Source organism: Podarcis vaucheri (assembly GCF_965113315.1).
Source record: "Podarcis vaucheri genome assembly, chromosome: 1".
In the NCBI taxonomy this organism is placed as follows: Eukaryota; Metazoa; Chordata; class Lepidosauria; order Squamata; family Lacertidae; genus Podarcis; species Podarcis vaucheri.
Genome location: NC_138759.1, coordinates 17,639,943 through 17,661,906, shown reverse-complemented (window position 1 = coordinate 17,661,906; position 21,964 = coordinate 17,639,943). Strand labels below are relative to the sequence as shown.

The window sequence follows — 21,964 nt, the reverse complement described above, 5'->3', positions numbered from 1 at the left end:
AGCAGCTGACGCAGTCATCGGGGTTATGCATTTTTGCATTTACATATAATGTAGCCGTATCAAAGATGTGCTGAGAGTGAGCAGCAATGGTCAGAAGACTACTGAAAACAGTCCCATAGGTTCAGCGGCGGGTGCTGACGCACAGGAAATATCAGCTGGCCCAGTTATTTTACTTTAGGCTATAAGGGATATAATTAGCAGTTGCTAGGGAGAAAGAACATAATTAAGCTCTTTGACAGGCTTAGTTTAAGGAATTGATGATCATGAGTGAGGTTGGGGAATATTTCCAAAAATCTGATGCCGAGCCTGCCAAAGAAAGTTATTATTCATCATTTATATTGCTTTTTTAGTGTGTGCTGTGCTTTACAATGAAAATTGCATTAGCCTTCACAATGAAACAGTGAGGTGGGCCATGCCAACAATTATTTTGATTGAACAGATATGGGGCTACTGCTAAGAGATATTAGCTAGTGATTCCATAACTGGGCAGCTATTTCAGCCAAGATCAAAGTCCATCATTTTATATTATATGGGCTCCTAGGAACGCTGTTTCCTCATGTGGCAAGCCACCTCACTACAACTTCTAGGTGAATAACCTTCTGGATTGAATCCATCAAGACTGGCCATTGGCTCCTCATGGACAAGAAGAAGCATTAGAGATGTTCCTTTCTGAGTGGAAACGGAACCAGGCTTTGGTAAGCCTCTTGTGTTTTCTTTGGTCCTGAATCTTGGGTTTTCTGGTTCCGCTTTGCTTCTGAAGGAGCGTCTCCACCCCCATTGTTCAGCCTGGACACTGGGGTCCAGCGCTGAGGGCCTCCCATCAGATGTCAAGGAAATAAACAACTATCTCACTTTTTGAAGGCAGCCCTGTTATGGGATGTTTTTAATGTTTGAAGTTTTATTCTGTTTTTAGTGTTCTGTTGAGAACCACCCAGAGTGGCTGGGGAATCCTAGCCAGATGGGCGGGGTATAAATAAAAAATTAATAATAATAATAATAATAATAATAATAATAATAATAATAATAATAATAATAATAATCCTGACTACTCTTTGGTGTAGGCTCCTGGCTTACTTCAGACGGCTGTTCACTTACATTGCCTTGACATTGGTTTTCAAAGGCACAAGGAAAGTAAGGTGAAGATTGATCCTATTGTTCATTTCAGATCTGATAATAATAATAATAATAATAATAATAATAATAATAATAATAATATATGTAAATTTGTTTCAGCTGCACCAAAAGCCTCTTCTGACTGCCAAGATTCAGTCCCCTAACATGTCAAGTTGATAAGGAGATAGAGCTCCTGAAAACAGTATTTTCTTCCTTAGTGAAGAATCTCAGCTCACATCTGTGACTGACTGATGGGACAAACTCAGTTTCCTGACATTGTCTCAGAGAAAGTTAAGCTGCACTCTGTCCAACTTTCCGGCTGTAAGTAGGAACATTGAAAGCCGCCTTGTAAGGAGTCAGATGTTACTGTCTACACCAGATGTTCCCAAACTTATTTGGCCTACTGCCCCCTTTTCAGAAAAAAAATTACTCAGTTCCCCCTGAAAATCTACCTTCTTTAAGCGAACAAACAGAAAGATGCAGCAAAAAATTTGCATTCTTTCATGTATCTATATTTCTATCTACAACCTGCTGGCTCAGTCCTTTCCTGGGGTGGAAAGCGTAAAGCTGGTGGTCAACAAAAGAGGTTTAAAGACTGTCTCAAGGCAAATCTTTAAAAATGTAGTATAAACACTGACAACTGGGAAACACTGGCCTGCGAGTGCTCCAGTTGGAGAACAGCCTTTACCAAAGGTGTCATGGGCTTTGAAGACACTCAAACTCAGGATGCAAGGGAGAAACGTGCTAAGAGGAAGGCACGCTTGGCAAGTCCACACTGTGATCAACTCCCACCCAATGTCCCCACTGTGGAAGGATGTGTGGGTCCAGAATTGGCCCACCCGGAAACCAATGTCCCCACTGTGGAAGGACGTGTGGATGCAGAATTGGCCTCCACAGTCATTTACGGACTCATTGTTAAAACTGTGTTTATGGAAGACAATCTTACTCGGCTATGAGTGATCGCCAAAGAAGAAGAAAGATGTGGGAATGTGGGGTGTGTCCCACTGCTTGCATGTGACTCCCAGAAGATTGACCAAATGGGAAAGTGGTCCTTAACCTCTTCAGTTCTTCATGATAGATCAGACATTCCTAGCCTGGTGCACTTCAGATGTTGTTGGGCTCCAATTCCCATCATTTCTGACCATTGATCATACTTGCTGGGTCAACATCTAGATAGTGACAGGTTGGGAAACGTTACCTGAAGGAGTGTCTCCACCCACATTGTCCAGCCTGAACACTGAGGTCCAGCTCCAAGGGCCTTCTGGCGGTTTCCTCACTGCGAGAAGTGAAGTTACAGGGAACCAGGCAGAGGGCCTTCTTGGTAGTGGTGCCCGCCCTGTGGGATGCCCTCCCATCAGATGTCAAGGAAATAGACAACTATCTGACTTTTAGAAGACCTCTGAAGGTCTTCCTCAGGGAAGTTTTTAATGTTTGATCTTTTATTGTATTTTTAATATTCTGTTGGGAGCCGCCCAGAGTGGCTGGGGAAACCCAGCCGGATGGACGGGGTTTAAATTCATTATGATTATGATTATGATGCACTGATTGACCATGGCTCTCTGAATTTTCTGACAGGAGTCTTTCTCCCACCTGTACATGACAGGGATTGAACCTGACAACTTTTGCATGGCAGCCCAAAGCTATATTCGATTTGCAGGTGCTTTAGAAAAGCAGTGACTATCAATTTAACTGTGACTTCTTGCAAACTTAAGTTAGGATGGAGGTATTGTTGGTATGGAAGAAGCTCTTTGGGGAAAGGAGAAGATGGAAGCACCTGTGTCTGTGCAGTAGATCCTGGGATATTGGAGCTGGAATCTAACATCTCCATGATGAGGGGGGTTGTTTGATCGTGTTCCTGGGAGGGGTTGCAAGCCCATTTAAGGAGCAGGCTCACATTTCAAAAATGGCAAATTCATCATCTCCCTTACAGTCTGATCCCTCTTCTCCTTCTGACCGCTCATCGTTGTCCCGCCACCAACCCTCTGGCTCTGCGCCTCCTTCCCCTGGGGGGTTCCCCAGCTGCCGCCTCCCCCAGTCCATGACAGACACACACTTAGACTCCCCACAATACTCTAGATGCCCTTCTTTTTTGTCTTGAGAAAACCTCTCTTTCAGGTGATGGAACCTATAAGAGCTATTCGCTTCAAAACCTTAGCGCTCAATCCTAGCTGGCTTAGTCTCAGTGGATTCAGTCCTAGCTGAAAGTTTCTTCTAATTTTAGACAACCTGAAACTTCCCTCTTTCCCCCCAGGGTTCCCAACCTCTCCTCGGTCTTGTTATATTATTATTTTTTCGCAGATTAGGTAGAGCTCCACGAGAGGCGTATGGCACATGTATCTCCTTTAATGCCATAGACGTCTCTTGCAATATGGAGTTTATGGAAGCTTACTAGGGTTCAGTCTCCCATCATCAGCTATTTTTCATTTTTCACCACTCCCTGTCAGACATCCTGCAGTTGTTGACTGAGCATACTCAGACCTTGTTGGGCTGTTTTGATGGGTCTCTTCTCCCTCCTTTAGAGCATGCCTCCTTTTTTTTGTATTTCTGCAAACTTAAGGGTTCCCAAAACCTTCCTCTTATGCACAGAGGGCACCATTTTTAGCTACAGAAGCAACAGCACTGAAAGTTGGAAACAGAAGGGGCGATGATTGGCTTCCTGGCAATGTTCCTCCAATTTTCAGACAGGTCAGACATGCCTTGTAACTGAAATATCTCCTTTTCAATCAAATAATCTCCCTGTCGATGCATGTTATAACTCACCACTCCTGCTTTCATCTGGACTCTGCAAATGAAAAATAACATAGCATTGTAAAGCTTTTATTTGGAGTACAAAAGAATGAAAATAATTTCTATTCCTACTGACATAAAGTCAAACTGCTCTGTGAATAAAAGCACAGTTGCTGATCAAAAGCTTTTGATTTACTGCTACCATAAAATAAGCTTCGCCAAGGAGAGCATCTTTGTGGTTGCCCCATGCATTGCAATGGGAAACCTGCTGCCAAAGTTGTGTGTGTGTGTGTGTGTGTGTGTGTGTCACACACACCACACACACACACAGATCCTCTAAGTATCCCTATTTTCCAGGGTCGTCCCTGATTTAGAGAAGCCATCCCAGTTTCTGATTTCATCCCAGAATGTCCCGCTTTTCCTTAGGCTGTCCCTGTTTTCATTGGAGAAATGTTGGACGCCATGGAGTTAGCCAATCCTTTGGCTGTCTGAATCCTGTATAGGGAAGTTTTTTAAAAAAAAAAAAAGTTTAATATTTTATATATGTTGGAAGCTGCCCAGCGTGGCTGGGGCAACCCAATAATTTATGCACACCTTTAGAATTCACATTTCCTTTGCCATTGAAGGTCTCCCCAGGGCCAGACCAAGAGATTCTGCTGTCTGAGACGGACAAGATGGCACCCCTCAGTTCCACATACAGAAGTCCACCAGGCAGGCATTTGAATCATAGGCCACATCCTCATCACACACACACACACACACACACACACACACAGCAGCAGCAGCAGCACTGTGGTATCTGAAGAAGTGTGCATGCACACAAAAAGCTTATACTAAGAACAAACTTAGTTGGTCTGTAAAGTGCTACTGGACATTTTTTTAAAATATATATATATTTACACACACACGCGCACACTCACACTCACTAAAAGCAGCATGATGCCAACCCTTTTATTAAAAGCAGTCAGTTCCCAAAAGCCTATTGGAATAAGCAATTCTACACCTGCGAGTGGAAGTGTTGCAAGCAAAGCCTGCCCTATCTCATGGATAAACCAAAAACAACATGAGACAATGAGTGGAAAATGAGTCCTTCTGTATTTTATTTCTGAGCAGAAATAGTAGTTTCAGTGGGAATAATTTCCACAAAGAACTGGACCCAGAATAAAGGGTTCCATATCATTTTATACAGGGATTCCAATAAGTTTAAATTTCATATCCAATCACAACACTCATTTCCTCTCGCCCCATTTCCTTATAAGGCACTTAACCCTGTGATTACTCTAAGTTTACTACAGGGGGAAGCATGCGTACTAGATACCAGTTTAGAAAAAGAAGCCTCCTCGTGGTCTGCTAGAATTTTATTGCAGGATTAGATTTCACCTCAGTATTGTATTTCACTCCAGTTACCGAGCATAGTCCGACCACAGTCCCAGTATGCTCAGTACATCAAACCTTATTCTCTGTATTTCATTACCACAGAAGGACAGCAAGGAGGGAGCCAGTCTAGCTTCTCTAGGGAAGGAGTTCCAAAGTCTTGGAGCAACCACCAAGAAGGCCCTCTCCCATGTCCCCACTAAGCATGCCTGTGGGGGTGGTGGGGCCTAGTGAAGAGCCTCCCCTGAAGATCTCAAAACCCGGGCTAGGTTTGTATGAGGCAGGGGTCTGCAACCTTTAAGACAAAAAGAGCCACTTGGACCCGTTTCCGAAGAAAAAAAAACTGGGAGCCACAAAACTCGTCATTATAAAAATAACTTTTTTGTCACTTTTTTATTATTTCTTTGTTTGACCCCTCAGAATTACTCCTCCTCATAGAAATAAACGTTAAATTAACAAGTTACCTTTTTGTGTGTGTGTGTTCTTCACTCCCCTTCAAAACAGTGACCAGCGTACATGCCCCCTTTCAATGCAGTGACCAGCGTACATGGCCCTTACAATGTAGCGGGCGGGCGGGCGGGAAGGTGACGTCGGGACGGTGCGTGACTAACGCACGCACCGCCCCCTTGCGACGTCACAGCCAGTACAGCACCCGCCACAGTGGGGAGTGTCGGGGCGCACAATGCACCTCCTCCCCTCGCTAGTATCCACCCCGGAGCCGCGGCAAAGGTGTAAAAGAGCCACATGCGGTTCTGGAGCCGCGGGTTGCAGACCCCTGGTATGAGGGAATATAGTCTGTCATTGCACAAACTGAAAATAGGGACTGTTATGTACTGAAGTTCTCACCCTGGGCCAGCAGGGGGATACTGTAGATAGTTTTCACTCAGGTCCACATATGCAAAAAAGGAATTGAAAGTGACGTTCAGTGATTGGATAGTTAGAGAAAGTTGTTTCTGTTGTTTTGTAGTTGAGCTATATATAAGCAGGTTGGCTGAACCCTTCAGCCCAGTTCTGTTCTGGGCCTGTGAATAAACAAGAGCTGTTCGAAGAATCGCTGTGTCGTCTAATATGTTCACCCACAACATAGCAGGGACCTGTTTTTAGGAGCATAGGAAACTGTCATACTGAGTCAGACCATCGACCCATCTAGTTCTGTATTGTCTACACTGATTGGTAGCAGCTCTCCAGGGTTCCAAGCACGAGTCTCTCCAGGTCCTACCCAGAGGTGCTGGGGATCAGACCTGCAAGCAAAGCAGTTGCTCTACCACTAAGCGGTGTGATCTCTCAGTTCCCCTCTTGCTTGAGCTTCTGTGGAGAATTGGGTTCAAGGAGAGGGGTTAGGACTTCTCCCCTACGTACACTTGCAAAATAGCTCTTTTAAATAATAGTGTCAGATGCAAAATCTCAGCCTGCAGCTGGTAGGTGGAATGATGCATTGAGCACATGGAAGCTAGATTACGTATATATTTTAAAAATCACAAAAGGCACTTCCAGATTCCAGGCCATGCCACCCCTTAAATATATTGCATGTTTCTGAGCATGCATATTTAAGGCATCGTTCCAATGCCTCCTGGTAACTAAGCAGGTAAATATAAAGAGCAAAAATAAACCTTTAGCAATTTTCCAACAGAAAACTGGGGGCAGGGGGTGGAGGGAGCGAGAAGACTACCAAGAGCATTAGTTTAACGTCATGATTGTTCAGACCCCCCACGGGATTTCAGTTACAAGACTCCCATTGATTCTAATGGGAGCCATGTTGCTAAAAACACTGCGCAAGATTTGTGAAAATGTCTCCTTGAGTAGAAAATTAGATAATTCCGTACCTTCCCCCCTCCCCCCCCCCCAGCCCACACAAACCTGTGCCTCCATCCATTCCTGCAGCAGGTCTTGGGAGAGAGAGAGTAAGAATATGTGTTCACAGAATAGTTAGCGAGGAGCAAAGCTTCAGCGTCCTTTGAGCAAATCTGAAGCAGGGCTTTTTCTTAATTTTTATTCATTTATTGCATTTCTCTTCTGCCTTTCTTCCAAGGAGCTCACAGCATGACGCAGTTCACCCCTCCCTCCTTTCCCAACACACACTTTAAGCTCCACACAACCTAGGATGACCGGTTGCAAAAGTGGACAGCACTCCTGCACGTTTGATGTTTCTGTAGAAAAGTGAACTTCACAGGTGTCCTGTGTCGTACAGCAGATGTAGCTTGCACAACTTTTTTTTAGGTGTGGGGACCCTTCCCTCTTTTCCTCCTGGCTACAACAGCCTTGCAAGGTGGGTTGCACTCAGATTTAGCTACTGTTTGAAGTACTCCCCAGTGAGCTTTGAGACTGTGTGTGGCACAACTTTCCCCAGCAGGATTGAATCCTGCTCTTGGTCAGAGGTGGGAGGAGGTGACATAACATCTCCTTCCTCCTCCTCCCACACGTATGTTTAATTGGGGTTTGTACAACCCCAGTTTAAGATTAGCCCCATCCCCAAATTGATTCAGGGCTTAATCTAAGATGGGTGTTGTTATGTACTGAGGTTCTCACCCTGGGCCAGCAGGGGGATACTGTAGATAGTTTTCACTCAGGTCCACATATGCAAATAAGGGATTGAAAGTGACGTTCAGTGATTGGATAGTTACAGAAAGTAGTTACTGTTGCGTTGTAGTGGATCTCTATATAAGCAGGCTGGCTGAACCCTTCAGTTCAGTTCTGTTCTGGCCTGTGAATAAACAAGAGGTGTTTGAAGAATCGCTGTGTTGTCTGATATGTTCACCCACAACTTAACAGGTGTTCCCCAGGTCAGTTCAGTTTGGGTTTAGGGGCTGGGGGATATGCGCCAGTCTACTATGAATCCATTGGTTCGAGACCTACCCTCCGGAGAAGGAGGAAACAAGCTTGCTCCCTCCTCCATATGACAGCCCTTGAGATATTTGAAGATGGCTATCATATCTCCTCTCTATCTCCTCCTTTCCAGGTTAAACGTACCCAATTCCCTCTGTTGGAAAACACCCTGGGGTGCCCCTGCAGCCCCTGAACTCTGAGCATCCTCCGGTATGCGCAGCTCTGGAAAAGGCATTTCCCTTCTTCTCCAGTGTGATTCAGCGACATATATCAAATGATATATGCACACTAATCTTCTAGCATAACACAGCAAGAAGCATGAGACATCGCAGAGCTAATCTACATATTAATTTACACACTATGCACAGACAAAGGAGTCATGCGTCCTCTCTCTCTCCAGCTCCTGTTAGGATTCATTCCCCGTGTTGCAGTCAAGAGATTGTTTTTATCACATAATGGTGTATGTTTTCATTCCACATTGTGGGAGGTGACGGAGACAGGATGTTTACATTACTATGTTTCCATGATGTAGGACATTTGTCCTGCTGTTCTTTCTCTTTGCTGTCTGATGCTGAAGAGGAAGGAGCTGAGTCAAGATACTCCTAGTGTGTATATGTAAATAAATGTAGTTTAGCCAATAAGCTGCACTACTGAGTCTGTACGCTGACTACCTATACTCTGCTGATCCTGAAGTCTGCTGATGCCTATTGGTATCAGTCGCTGTGATTTTCGGACCGGAGAAAGCTTTTGAAGCTCCCGAACGGCCAAGAGGGAGAGAACATGGCAGTTGGGCATGTGTCTCTGCCGGATTCCTACTCATGTGTAGGACCTCCTGACAGCTCCGAGAGATGAATCAGAAGAAGTAAAAGCAAAAGTACAGTACAATAAGTACATACAGCGAAAGAGATAAGACTGTCTTTCATTCCCACACTCGTCCCAGACAGGCATGTGATTTACACCAATCTCATCTACACCAGTCCCATGGACTGCAAGAAGATCAAACCTCTCCATTCTTAAGGAAATCAGCCCTGAGTGCTCACTGGAAGGACAGATCGTGAAGCTGAGGCTCCAGTATTTTGGCCACCTCATGAGAAGAGAAGGCTCCCTGGAAAAGACCCTGATGTTGGGAAAGATGGAGGGCACAAGGAGAAGGGGACGACAGAGGATGAGATGGTTGGATAGTGTTCTCAAAGCTACCAGCATGAGTTTGACCAAACTGTGGGAGGCAGTGGAAGACAGGAGTGCCTGGCGTGCTCTGGTCCAGGGGGTCACAAAGAGTCGGACACGACTAAACGACCAAACAACAACATCTGCAGCATCGGAAGCATGAAATACTAACACCCTCAACTATTCCTCATAAGGCTTGGTTTCCAGAGCCTTGAGTATCTCGTTTTGTCCTCCTCTGCACACTTTCCAACTTGTCAACATCCTTCTTAAATTTTGGTGGCCAGAACAGGACACAGTACTCCAGGTGTGGTCTGACCAAGGCAGAACAGAGTGCTACCATTACTTCCCTCGATCTGGATGCTATGCTTCTGTTGATGCAGCCCAGACCAGCATTTATTTTCTTTCTTTCTTTCTTTCTTTCTTTCTTTCTTTCTTTCTTTCTTTCTTTCTTTCTTTCTTTCCTGCTGCTTCTGCTGCATCACACTGTTGATTCAGGTTCAGCCACAATAATGCCTAGAATAGCATTATAAAAATATCACGGTAAAAGCTTTTGTGAACTGCAGTTCACTTCAGATGCAGAAAGCATTATTCCGAGTTACAGGCGAGAGAAAGCGTGTTTGTGTGTGTACACACATGCACACGCATAGTGGTGGTAAACAGCAAGGCCAGGTGGCAATGAAAGGCAGAAATGTACAGACCATGTTAATTATGTAATGGAAATTCACAAAGCAATTGCTGATAACACAAACATCCTTGCATTGGTGAACCAATTAACATACAAAACCCCCTGAATTTCATTGGTCTTGGTTCAAACCACAAGTAATGGATAAGAGAACAAGTGGATCAAGTATATAAAGAGGAATGGAAATTTTTGTGTGGACTATTTGGAAAACAATCGTAAATATGTAAAAATGTTAGCAGGGTTAAGGTAAATTCAACAGTATAGTGGTACCTCGAGTTAACAGATGTTTCAGGTTACAGACGCTTCAGGTTACAGACTCCGCTAACCCAGAAATAGTACCTTGGGTTAAGAACTTTGCTTCAGGATGAGAACAGAAATCGTGCTCCGGTGGCGCGGCGGCAGCAGGAGGCCCCATTAGCTAAAGTGGTGCTTCAGGTTAAGAACAGTTTCAGGTTAAGAACGGACCTCCAGAACAAATTAGGTTCTTAACCCGAGGTACCATTGTATAACATAAACTTGTGTTGTCTCTCAAACTATTTACAAAATTATAACAGTGGTATAATGTTTATGGCAGCATTTAATTGACCCTTATATAGTGAAACATATGAGAAATAAGTCAAAAGGTACTAACTGTTGTAAGAATGTATTAGAAGGAATATAAAAAAATAACTCAAGAATGGTAGGTATATTCATTACTAGAATAAGGCTATACACTGGGAAATGGTAGGAAGTCCAACTACTCCTTTTTCTTTTTTTCCTGGTTTTTTCTTTCTTTAACTCATGTTAATAAATAGATAAGACATCAAAAGATAGTAAAAATACGAATCAGTTTAATTTATGTAAGTAAACAGAATACTACTTGTATATGGTTTTTGCTTACACAGATTACTGTATATATATTTTTTACTCAGGAAGATGTACAATACATATGTATATGTATATTGTCAGGGAACTGCCATCAGAGGCACGGGAGAAGGAAAGGGTCTCAGATTCTGCAGGGGAAAGTCCAGGCGCTAGAGGGAGACTCAGCCGGGAAGAAGGGGAAGAGAATGAGTGTAACACCAGGGATCAGGGATCAGGGATCAGGGAGAGAACGGGACAGGGAGGTGCAGGGGCTCCAGGACTCTTCGGTTGGAAGTTAGCGAGGAGAGCCCAAGCACCCCGCTGCCCACGCCCACCCTGCGCAGGAGACTCCTGCGCAGTGAGAGGCGGAAACGATTGGGCGTCAAACAACTCTTATGTTGGCAATGCTTTAAGAAACGCCCACAGACAGATTCTACGAGTGACTAAGGGCAGCCATGCTGAGATGGGCTGCGCAGTCCGGAGGGTTTAACCAGGCAATCCGATGCTCAAACGGGGCAGGATTACGCACGAGTAACTCCCAACCACCACATATATGTTATGCGAGCTATGCTATATGTAATGTGTCATATGATATAAGAGATATTGTTAATAAAGAAAAAAAAAAGGTGGGGGAAGAGAACTAAATGTTTATATAAGAATATGCAGAAATGATGGGAAAATCAAAGGAACCAGGGAAGGGGAAGAAGGGAAGTCATAAATGATTGTTTTATTATATAGTAAAATATAAATGAGAGAAATGTTTATCTCAATGTGAATGTGGTCCTGGAAAGTGTAATAATGAAAAATATAAATAAAAAATTATTTATTCAAAAGTACCATATTGGCCCGAATATAAGCCGCACCCAAATATAAGCCTCACCTTTAAAATTCAAGGGGGGGGGGGAACAACCCAAATATAAACTGCTACCTTAAAATTCCTCAGGCACTCACACTCGTTCTGTTTTACCACAAGTCTGTTTCAGCAGCGATATCGTAAAAGCCAATTTTTGTAAGGTCACAAATTTAAGCCGCACTTTAACTTCTCGCGGTTGGAATTGGGGGGGGGGGGGGGAGTGTGGCTTATTTTCAGGCCAATATGGTAGGAGCATGGAAGCTCTTGGTGCATTGTAACTGTGACTTTAATTGTAACTGTAGCCCATGAAAACTAATGCCGTAATAAATTTGACCGTTTTAAAGGTGCCACAAGACTCTGCTGTTTTGGCTGCAAGGAATTAACATTCTTCCCACTCTAGAAATAAGAGCTTTGTGGCTGTGTAAAGTTCAGGGCATTTATTGTGGTCTAAGAATGAGGCTCTTTTATTCGATGCAGGCTATAAGTCAAGATGCCACGGGACGATGTCATTTTGATGAGGCTTTTGCTTCATTCTGTTTTGCTTTTGTTGTAACAGGCTAAACCATTTGGTCTTCTGGAACGTGCAGGATACAGGACCGTGGCTTTCCATGCAACTTCCGCACATTATTGGGAAATGACAATGCACCATCTAGTGGGCAGCATATTGAGACTCTCTTTAAGGGAGGAGATATTATTGTTGGTGCTGTTTTATATCTGCAGCTCGTGCTCTCCGTTCGTAGGGAAGGTTTGCACAGACGGCACTCTCTGTTCCTTGGCAGCAATGCTAACAAAGCCTAGCTGAGCTATAAGTAAGAGGCCTTGGCTGCCTCAAGTGCCATCTTTTTCTAATGAACAAGGACTAAATCAGCTTTGCTTGATAGGGCACAATCAGAGGCATGCAGTGTTTCTATATATGAAGCTTAAAGAATTCCCCTCACATGCAATAGCCCAATGCAGGTGGTGGACACAAACTGCCTGAGCTTGGCAGAACCATGGTAGCAGGTCCTGCCTCTCCAGCCAGAGATTAAGGCACTGATTCAATTAAACCAGGCATGGCCAAACTTGGCCCTCCAGATGCTTTGGGACTACAATTCCCATCATCCCTGACCACTGGTCCTGTTAGCTAGGGATGATGGGAGTTGTAGTCCCAAAACTTCTGGAGGGCCAAGTTTGGCCATGCCTGAACTAAACAGTTATGTCTTTGGCAGCAAGTACACTAAGTCTTGCAAGTTCAATGGGGCATGCTCTCTTCCTCTCCCCGTATGACCCCCGAGCACCCCCAAAACAGCACGTGGAGGGAGGAGAAGGGGCAATTGTTCCATCTGGCAAGCAGAAAGGCTTGCCCTGATGGAATAATCATGCAACACATAATATACAAGTGTATGCATGTAGGTTCTAGGTAAAGGACCCCTGGACAGTTCAGTCCAGCCAAAGGTGACTATGGGGTTGCGGCGCTCATCTCACTTTCAGGCCCAGGGAACCGGCATTTGTCCACAGACAGCTTTCCAGGTCATGTGGCCAGCATGACTAAACTGCTTCTGGCACAACGGAACACCGTGATGGAAGCCAGAGCGTACGGAAATGCCGTTCACCTTCCCACTGTAGTACCCAGAGTGGTACCTCGGGTTAAGAACTTAATTTGTTCTTGAGGTTCTTAACCTGAAACTGTTCTTAACCTGAGGTACCACTTTAGCTAATGGGGCCTCCTGCTGCTGCCGTGCCGCCGGAGCATGATTTCTGTTCTCATCCTGATGCAAAGTTCTTAACCCGAGGTACAATTTCTGGGTTAGCAGAGTCTGTAACCTGAAGCGTCTGTAAACTGAAGCATCTGTAACCCAAGGTACCACTGTATTTGCACTGGTATGCTTTTGAACTGCTAGGTTGGCAAAAGCTGGGATAGAGCAACGGGAACTCACCCTGTTGCTTGCATTTGAACCACTGACCTTCCGACCAGCAAGCCCAAGAGGCTCAGTGGTTTAGATCATAGTGCCACCCGCTCCCTCTAGGTTCTATGCACTGTTTGTAATAAAGTTTCAGAGGTGCATGTGAGATCTGCAACAAGATGTTGCAGTGTGGAGTGCTCCTGCTTAGGGTTCCAGTCAGCCAGCCATGTCCTTTTCCAGGACACATCATTTTACGCTCTCCCCCACCTTGCTCATGGTGGCAATGCTGCTGGGTGGAGCAGGTAGACAAGGGAAGTGGAAGCCAGGCAGGTATCGAATGTGGATTCTGGACTGGGATGGAGCACAGAAGATGTAGAAGCAGAGAGTGTTCATTGTGGGTTGAGAGACTTAGTGGGTTGGGAGGCTTAGTAAAACAATCATATAATACATTCTAACCAATCATTGTTAAATGGTTTCTTTAAATGTAAAGGTTCATCATTGTTCCACTCCATGTGTATGTCTTTAAGGGGCCAGAGCAAGGGCCAGAGCAAGATAACGAGACCCGGCTTTACAGCTGTGAAACATAGCAGGTGCTGCTGAGTTGGATTTGATTAAGGCGTGTCAGCATTTGGGTAGAGTATATAAGGAACAGCACCTAGCTCTCCCATTACCCTGGGGGATGGGTTGGTGGTTGGGTCATGTTGGTTTGTTGATGTATTTAGTGTAAATGGAGTTTTTGTTTTTCTTATTAAAACCTTTAAGTACTTTTTGAGTCCTTTCTTTTTAATGCATGATCTCCGCAGCAAGCTCTCTGCAGCGTTACCATACTGCAAAAAGCCAACAATCATACCTGAAGGAGCGTCTTCACCCCCATCTCCACCCCCATTGTTCTGCCCGGACACTGAGGTCCAGCGCTGAGGGTCCTTCTGGCAGTTCCCTCATTGCGAGGAGCCAAGTTACAGGGAACCAGGCAGATGGCCTTTTCGGAAGTGGCACCCGCCCTATGGAATGCCCTCCCACCAGATGTCAAAGAGAAAAATAACTACCAGACTTTCAGATGACATCTGAAGGCAGAACTGTTTAGGGAAGCTTTTAATGTTTAACACACCACTGTATTATAATACTTTGTTTGAAGCCGCCCAGAGTGGCTGGGGAAACCCAGCCAGATGGGCAGGGTATAAATAATGAATTCTATTCTATTCTATTCTATTCTATTCTATTCTATTCTATTCTATTCTATTCTATTCTATTCTCGTAATGCATTCTAATCAATCAAAATTGATTTAATCTGATAGTGGAGGAGAAGAAAGAATGAGTGAAAGTTAAGTGTATTAAATTTCTTCTATGGCATACTGGGGCACCTTCATTTGGGGTGGCCATTTATCCTGTTTAGGAACACAGGAATCTGCCTTATACTGAGCCAGCCTATTGGTCCATCTTGATCAGTACTGTCTACTCTGGCTGGCAGCAGCTCTCTTTCACACAGGGATCTTCTGCATGCAAAGCTCTAACACTGAGCTGTGACCCTTCTCCGGTCCTTTACAGAAGACAGTCCTCTGTTTGAGAGGGTCCCTATGCAAAGAACTATCTGGTCCAAAGTCTGATTTAAAAATAAAGAACTGTGAGAAGGGAGAACCTTTCTTATGGTTCTTTTTATTTAAATTGGACCCCTGCCCCCCCCCCCAGCCAGAGTTCTCAGAGTGGTTTAACAATCAACCTGTTTCCACAGGGAACTCCAAGAATTGTAGTTTTGTGTGTGGAACAGGCAGTGCTATTTTTCTAGAAAAAGAAGTGCCATAACTCACCATGAGTGCCTCCCTTGTTCTCTTATACAGTGGTACCTCGGGTTAAGTACTTAATTCGTTCCGGAGGTCCGTTCTTAACCTGAAACTGTTCTTAACCTGAAGCACCACTTTAGCTAATGGGGCCTCCTGCTGCCGCTGCGCGATTTCTGTTCTCATCCTGAAGCAAAGTTATTAACCTGAGGTACTATTTCTGGGTTAGCAGAGTCTGTAACCTGAAGTGTCTGTAACCTGAAGCATATGTAACCCGAGGTACCACTGTAATGGCAATGGCGTCCATTTGAGAGGTGCTGGAACTGAGTTCCAGTGAGTTCGGGTGGGGGGGGGAAAGCCCTGGAAATAGGAATCTACTAACAACTATTAGAACCCTCAACAAACTACAGCTCCCAGAATTCTCTGGGGGAAGTCATGTCTGCTTATATTTCTATCATTGCGCTTTAAATGTATGGTGTAAATGTGGCCTTTTAAGATGAAGCTACGGTGAGCTAAGTGAAAGTGGCTATGGTAAAACAAAGAAGCCCTTTTGAAATCATTGCCTTATGTAGTTGTTTGTCTCTGGCTCATAGATATTCATCTATGCGGGATGAAGATACAGCTGGGGAAGGAAGGGGGCATTGGAGGAGCCCGGCATTCTGTTTCCTGTGTGCTGTTTGCCTGACAATGAAGTCCCAGCGATGTTGGGACGCTGTTCTCCAAAACTGTGCCGCTGAAAGGGAAATAGCGGCATTCTGTGATTAAAATCGCTATCAAATCTACAAGCTGTCTTCCTTCCAAATGTTTATTCAGGAGGCGTTTTCAATGCAGCTGGGAATGTGATTATTCACTGATGAGCAAGACAGTCTGTGCACTGAAACTCTCTCACATGAACCTATGATTGACAGATTCAGCTCCAACTCTTACTGAACACCCACTGCTGTTAAAACTGAATGTAGCGGCGAACTGCATGTAAAGTCAGTTTGTGACAGGGGCTTGTAGACCAGAGCAGAGATGGGGAACCGCAGACCCAGGGCCAGATGTGGCCCTCCAGACTTCTCTATATGCCCCTCTGAACTTTCTCCAGGTCACACATCCCTCCGCGGTCCTGGTTCGCACCTTCCATCAGGGGTTTTGCCTGCTAGAATGTGTCCTTGAACTGTGACCAGAGTTAGCTGAGGTGGATCTACACAGGAAAAAAGCTCTATAAATAAGTCAGAATTTAAATTGTTATAACAAAAGGGGGGAAACCTGTACAAAAATTGCATAGATTTTTATTTTTTGCTCTCTGGCGCCATCTGGTTTTGCATGTTAATAACACATTCAAAGAGAAGACTCCCTGGAAACGACCCTGATGTTGGGAAAGATGGAGGGCACAAGGAGAAGGGACAACAGAGGACGAGATGGTTGGACAGTGTTCTTGAAGCTACCAGGATGAGTTTGACCAAACTGCGGGAGGCAGTGGAAGACAGAAGTGCTTGGAGTGCTCTGGTCCATGGGATCACGAAGAGTCGGACACGACTAAACAACTAACAACAACAACAACACATTCAAAACATTGTTTATTGACTAATGTAACTGAGTCCCTGGTTGGGGAATAAAAAAGGATGTGTAATTGTGAAGCCTATTAGACAAGGGTAAAATGCACATGTGTTCTTCTTGAATCGGATTTGCGGATGAATCCTAGTTCAGCGACTGACACTGATCAGACCTAGAATTTGAATTTCACACACAGCTCCACTCATGCCTTTGTTGTGGAAAAGAAGCAGCAAACATATGTGCAAGCTGGGCATGCCTTTGAAACTTTACAGGGCAGTGGTAAGGTGAATGCCGAGAGGGATACTTTCCCCACTGCATAGCAACTTCAGGCACTGGACCCATCACACAACCCAGTTCCATATCCTATGTGGAGGAGAGTATTATTGCCATAACCTCCAGAATGCATAGATCCCATGCAGTTCATTGGGGCTGGCAGGGGGCAAGGCAGGGAAGCCAACAGAAGATGGAAATGGAGCCAAGGAAAAGCAAAGCTAGCTTAGTACAGTTTTGACCCCTTCCTCCCCGTAAATTATTGTTGCCTAAACTGCTTGCTTTCTAGTCTTTGCTTGCTGGTTAGATAGTTCCCTGTCTCTCCTAGAGATGCTCAGAAAGGATGAAAATATGAATTGTATTCCTTCTTTTGTTAAGTTTGCTAGCCCACCCACTGTGCTTTTTAACTTGTAGCTCAGTGTTTTGTAACCAGCATCTGTCAACAACTGGTTCCTTGTTAGTCCACTGTTTTCACCAAATTTATTCCTATCTCTGAAAGAGTAAAGAATGATTTTTAAGGGGATTCCGAGGAAGGAACTTGGTTAAGTTCCATTGTCGGTATGCACACCTATTACAGTTTCTGTAGCTTGGACTTCCAGCTACAGTCAGGCTTGTTCAACTTTAAGAATACAATGTATTTGTATTCAGGATAGTGTGCTTAATTATTATTATTATTTTAAGGCAAACAAATAACAAGGCAACCATAAATGATGGTGGAAGGAGAGTCACTAATTAGACACCAGAGTATTGTGCTTTTAATGACACTGTGCACTACCGACTAGCTAGGAATAATTCAGACCTTTAAGCAGCAGGCAAGGACAAGCCTGAATTCTATGGTGTATTTTAATATGGAATGTAAAAAAGGCAGGCAGAATATTTGGAACTAATGGGATCCTTGGTTTTCCTAGCATATAAATGGAATATCAGATCAGATCCACGTGCCTTGTACTCCATTACAGAAAATACTGCTTTTCAGACTCTCCCTTCAGAAATCTAATAGGAATAATGCGTTTTGGATGACACCGGAGCAAAAGTGAAAACAAAAGAAAGGCGCTCTGTTGAAGCTAACCAAGTGCCTGCCTAGACTTCCCAGGATTCACTTTAGATTCCATAGTGGAAAAAAGGTAGGCTATAAATCTATGGGGGAAAAATAAAAAATGGAGAATCGATATATACCACATCTAAAGATGACAGAATGCTATATGATTCCTTTCTGCTTCCAGCTGTGATTTCCCCATAGCTCCCCAGAACATATCTAGCACCTGTTTAAAGATAAACATCTCACCCTTTAAATATTACAGTGCAATATTTTGCCATATATTCATCAAAACATTTCCACTCCTTTTTTAATTTTTGATTCGGCTGATTTCTTATTGATCAAAAAAAGATACGTTAATATGCCTAGATTAAAATGTGAAGTACTGGATGGAAGAAAAATGAGTAAGGAAAGATAATAAGAATATATAGATGATTTAAGAAGAGTGTAGAATGCAAAGATTATTGTAAATTCTATAATGCGGAGGAAATCGAGTGGGGGCGGAGGGAAGTGAGAGGAAGGAGAAAAGAATAATATGATGGATTGAGGAAATGTAAATGTATGGGGGGATGGGGAGGAAATGGTGTTGGTTTTGGTACATCTATATTGTAATGTAATATGTGAAAATCAATAAATAAAGAAAAAAGAAAAAAAGAAAGAAATATTACAGTGCAAACATGTCTCCCATGTTATGTGCCAAGAGCGATGTTGCTTGGAGACCTGGGCTCAAGGGAGCCAGTGTGGTTAAAGTGATGGACTAGGGCCTAGGAAAAGAGGTTTCAAATCCACATTTGACCATGAAGCCCACTGGATGACCTTGGGCCAGTACTTGTTGTTAAGTTGTGGATGAATACAGTGGTGCCCCGCAAGACAAATGCCTTGCAAGATGGAAAACACGCTAGACAAAAGGGTTTTCCGTTTTTGAGCTGCTTCGCAAGACGATTTTCCCTATGGGCTTGCTTTGCAAGACGAAAACGTCTTGCGAGTGTTCCGATTTTTTTCCGCTCCCCCCTTTTTCTAAGCCGCTAAGCCGCTAATAGCCTTTTAGCTACTAATCCGCTAAACTGCTAATAGCTGCTAAGCCTTTAATAGCCACTAAACAGCTAATAGCGCTAATCCGCTAAGCCGCTAATAGGGTTGCTTCGCAAGACAAAAAAAAACCGCTAGACGAAGAGACTCATGGAACGGATTAATTTCGTCTTGCGAGGCACCACTGTATATCAGACGACACAGCGATTCTTCCAAAGCAGCTCTTTATTTGTAAGCTGGAACAGAACTGAACTGAGGAGCTCAGTCAGCCTGCTTATATAGAGCTCCAGAACAATTGTAACTGTTGCAACTTTCTAAAACTATCCAATCACTGAACGTCACTTTTCAATCCTTCATCTGCATACAAACTATCCAATCACTGAACGTCACTTTTCAATCCTTCATTTGCATAACTATCTATAGTATCCCCCTGCTAGCCCAGGGTGAGAACATCAGTACATAACACTTGTCTCTGTGCCTAACTTACCTCACAGGGTTGTTGTGAGGAGAAAATGTAGAGGGGGAGAAGTATGTAAGTCACTTTGAGGTCCCTGGAGCAAAAGGTGAAATAGAAATGTAATAATAAAATAAAAATGCCATGTCCGCCATGAACTAACAGCATGGCTTTGAATCCGTCACTATCTGTTAAATAGGAATAAGAGATGTAGGACATAATATAATGTTTGAGGATTGGGAAAGATTGTGGAAGAAAGGGGTCAAGTTCACCGCATGTACTGTGTTAAAGGAAAATATAATGAAAATGATGTACAGATGGTATTTGACTCCTGTAAAATTAGCAAAGATATATCATAACTGTGACAATCTATGTTGGAAATGTAAAGAAAAGGAAGGAACCTTTTATCATATGTGGTGGACCTGTCCCAAGGTGAAAGACCTCTGGGGAAAGATTTATAATGAATTGGGAAAAAATGTTGAAATATACACTTATAAAGAAGCCAGAGGCCTTTCTTCTTGGAATAACAGGTTTGGAATTGCCCAAGAAAGATGTTAAATTATTTTTGTATGCCACAACTGCTGCTCGTATTTTATTAGCTTAAAAGTGGAAAACCCAAGAATTACCCACGATAGAAGAATGTCATATAAAGATGATGGATTTTTCGGAGCTAGCCGACCTAACCAGAAGAGTCCGCGACCAGAAGGAGGAGGAGGAGTATCAGGAAGAATGGACAAATTTAATGATGACTTGGTTAAATATAAAATAAAAAAATTCCTTCCAGTAGCACCTTAAAGACCAACTAAGTTAGTTCTTGGTATGAGCTTTCGTGTGCATGCACACTTCTTCAGATACACTGAAACAGAAGTTGCCAGATCCTTCTATATAGTGAGAAGGTGGGGAGGGGTATTACTCAGAAGGGGTTGGACTCGATGGCCCTTGTGGTCTATTCCAACTCTATGATTCTAAGTTAAATTAACTGAAAACAGCTTGCAGATACTTAATTGGCTTAGGATTTTATTTATGTTAAGTGATGAATTAATATGTTTAATGTCATAATGTGAAGATCGAAGGATGTTAAGGTCTAAGTTAAATTTTATAAGAACTGCAATTTGGAAAACCATTAAAGGGATATGCAATGAAATTCAACCAAGGGGAAGCGAGGAAGCCACTTAACATTGTTAATAAGAGTAATTTTCAATAAGGCTATGATTTATGTTTGTTTGTCTTATGTGTTTGTTTGTTTGTTTGTTTGTAATGTGAAAACAAAAAAAATTTGAAAAAAAATAAGTAGGAATAAATCACTTACCTCACAAATTCCTTCTTATGGAAAAGATGGCAGATAAGATTGAAAATTAAAAGCATGCCATAATTCATAAAGAGGCATTATCTGGGGCAGGTGTAGCCAGTGGTGTGGCCTCCAGGACTTGTTGGACTCAAGCTCCCATCATCCTTGACGTCTTGCCATCCTGGCAAGGGTTGTTGGGCATATGAAGAGCGCCATGTTGACTACTCCTGAACTACAGGGAGATGAAAATGTGGGATGTGAAACACAAGAGCAGTCAAGTACAACATTCCTAGAGTGAACATGTTTACACATGGGGAGGGATGTTTGTCCAGCCAGCAGGTAAACTTCCTGTTTCCTTCTGGGCTGGGGCAGACTTCCTCTACATGTGACTAGAGGTGGGTGTGGCCTCACCTGTGCAGGTAATGACAAAAGCACAGGGCAGGGCAGCCATCTCTCTCTCTTTCATCACATGCATTGAAGAAGCAACATCTACTAAGCCAAAGATGCCCTCTTGACTTCCAGCCAAGAGAGGACAAAGGGACTGTCTTCTTATAAGATAGATTCCAAGTGCATGTTACTTCATTAAGCTAAGTCTGCCTTCTGGGATCTGATTGTGAACAGAATGTGAGTAAACTCCTTTCTATACTTTGGTTTAAGACTGTGTCGTCTCTTCTATTTTATGAGGGAATAAGGGGGAAATTACCAGAATAGTTATTATAGAGGCTTTAGCGAGCCTGAGCAAACGCAGACGCTGCAAACTTAAAATAAAGGGGAATGTGTTACTCTGCTGATATTGTGGAACTTGTTATATCCTTATCCTTGGATAAGGATATAATTAGACACTATATCCTCTCCTGCATCCCTGAACATTCCCACAGAAAACTGCAGAGAAAACTTTGTGCGGGGCATCGAGCTGCCATTTGAAATAAAGTTTCAAGGGATAAAAGAGTGCTGCCAAAAGCTGGAGGTGAAAAACAATAGTTCAAAATATTTCCGAGAAAAGGCTAAGAAACGGAGGAAAGAAATAACTTTTCACGGTAAGAGTTACATATACCAGAGGCCTTTAGTCTTTATCAACTTCTGGAGATGAGATGCGGGACACAAACTT

At 43.4% G+C, this 21,964-nt stretch overlaps 1 protein-coding gene across 1 annotated transcript in view; it reads left to right on the top strand.

Moving 5' to 3' along the window:
• WDR25 (WD repeat domain 25) overlaps window positions 1-21,964 on the top strand; it is a 423,366-nt gene that overhangs the window by 374,761 nt on the left and 26,641 nt on the right. The gene's annotated exons all lie outside the window — the stretch shown is intronic.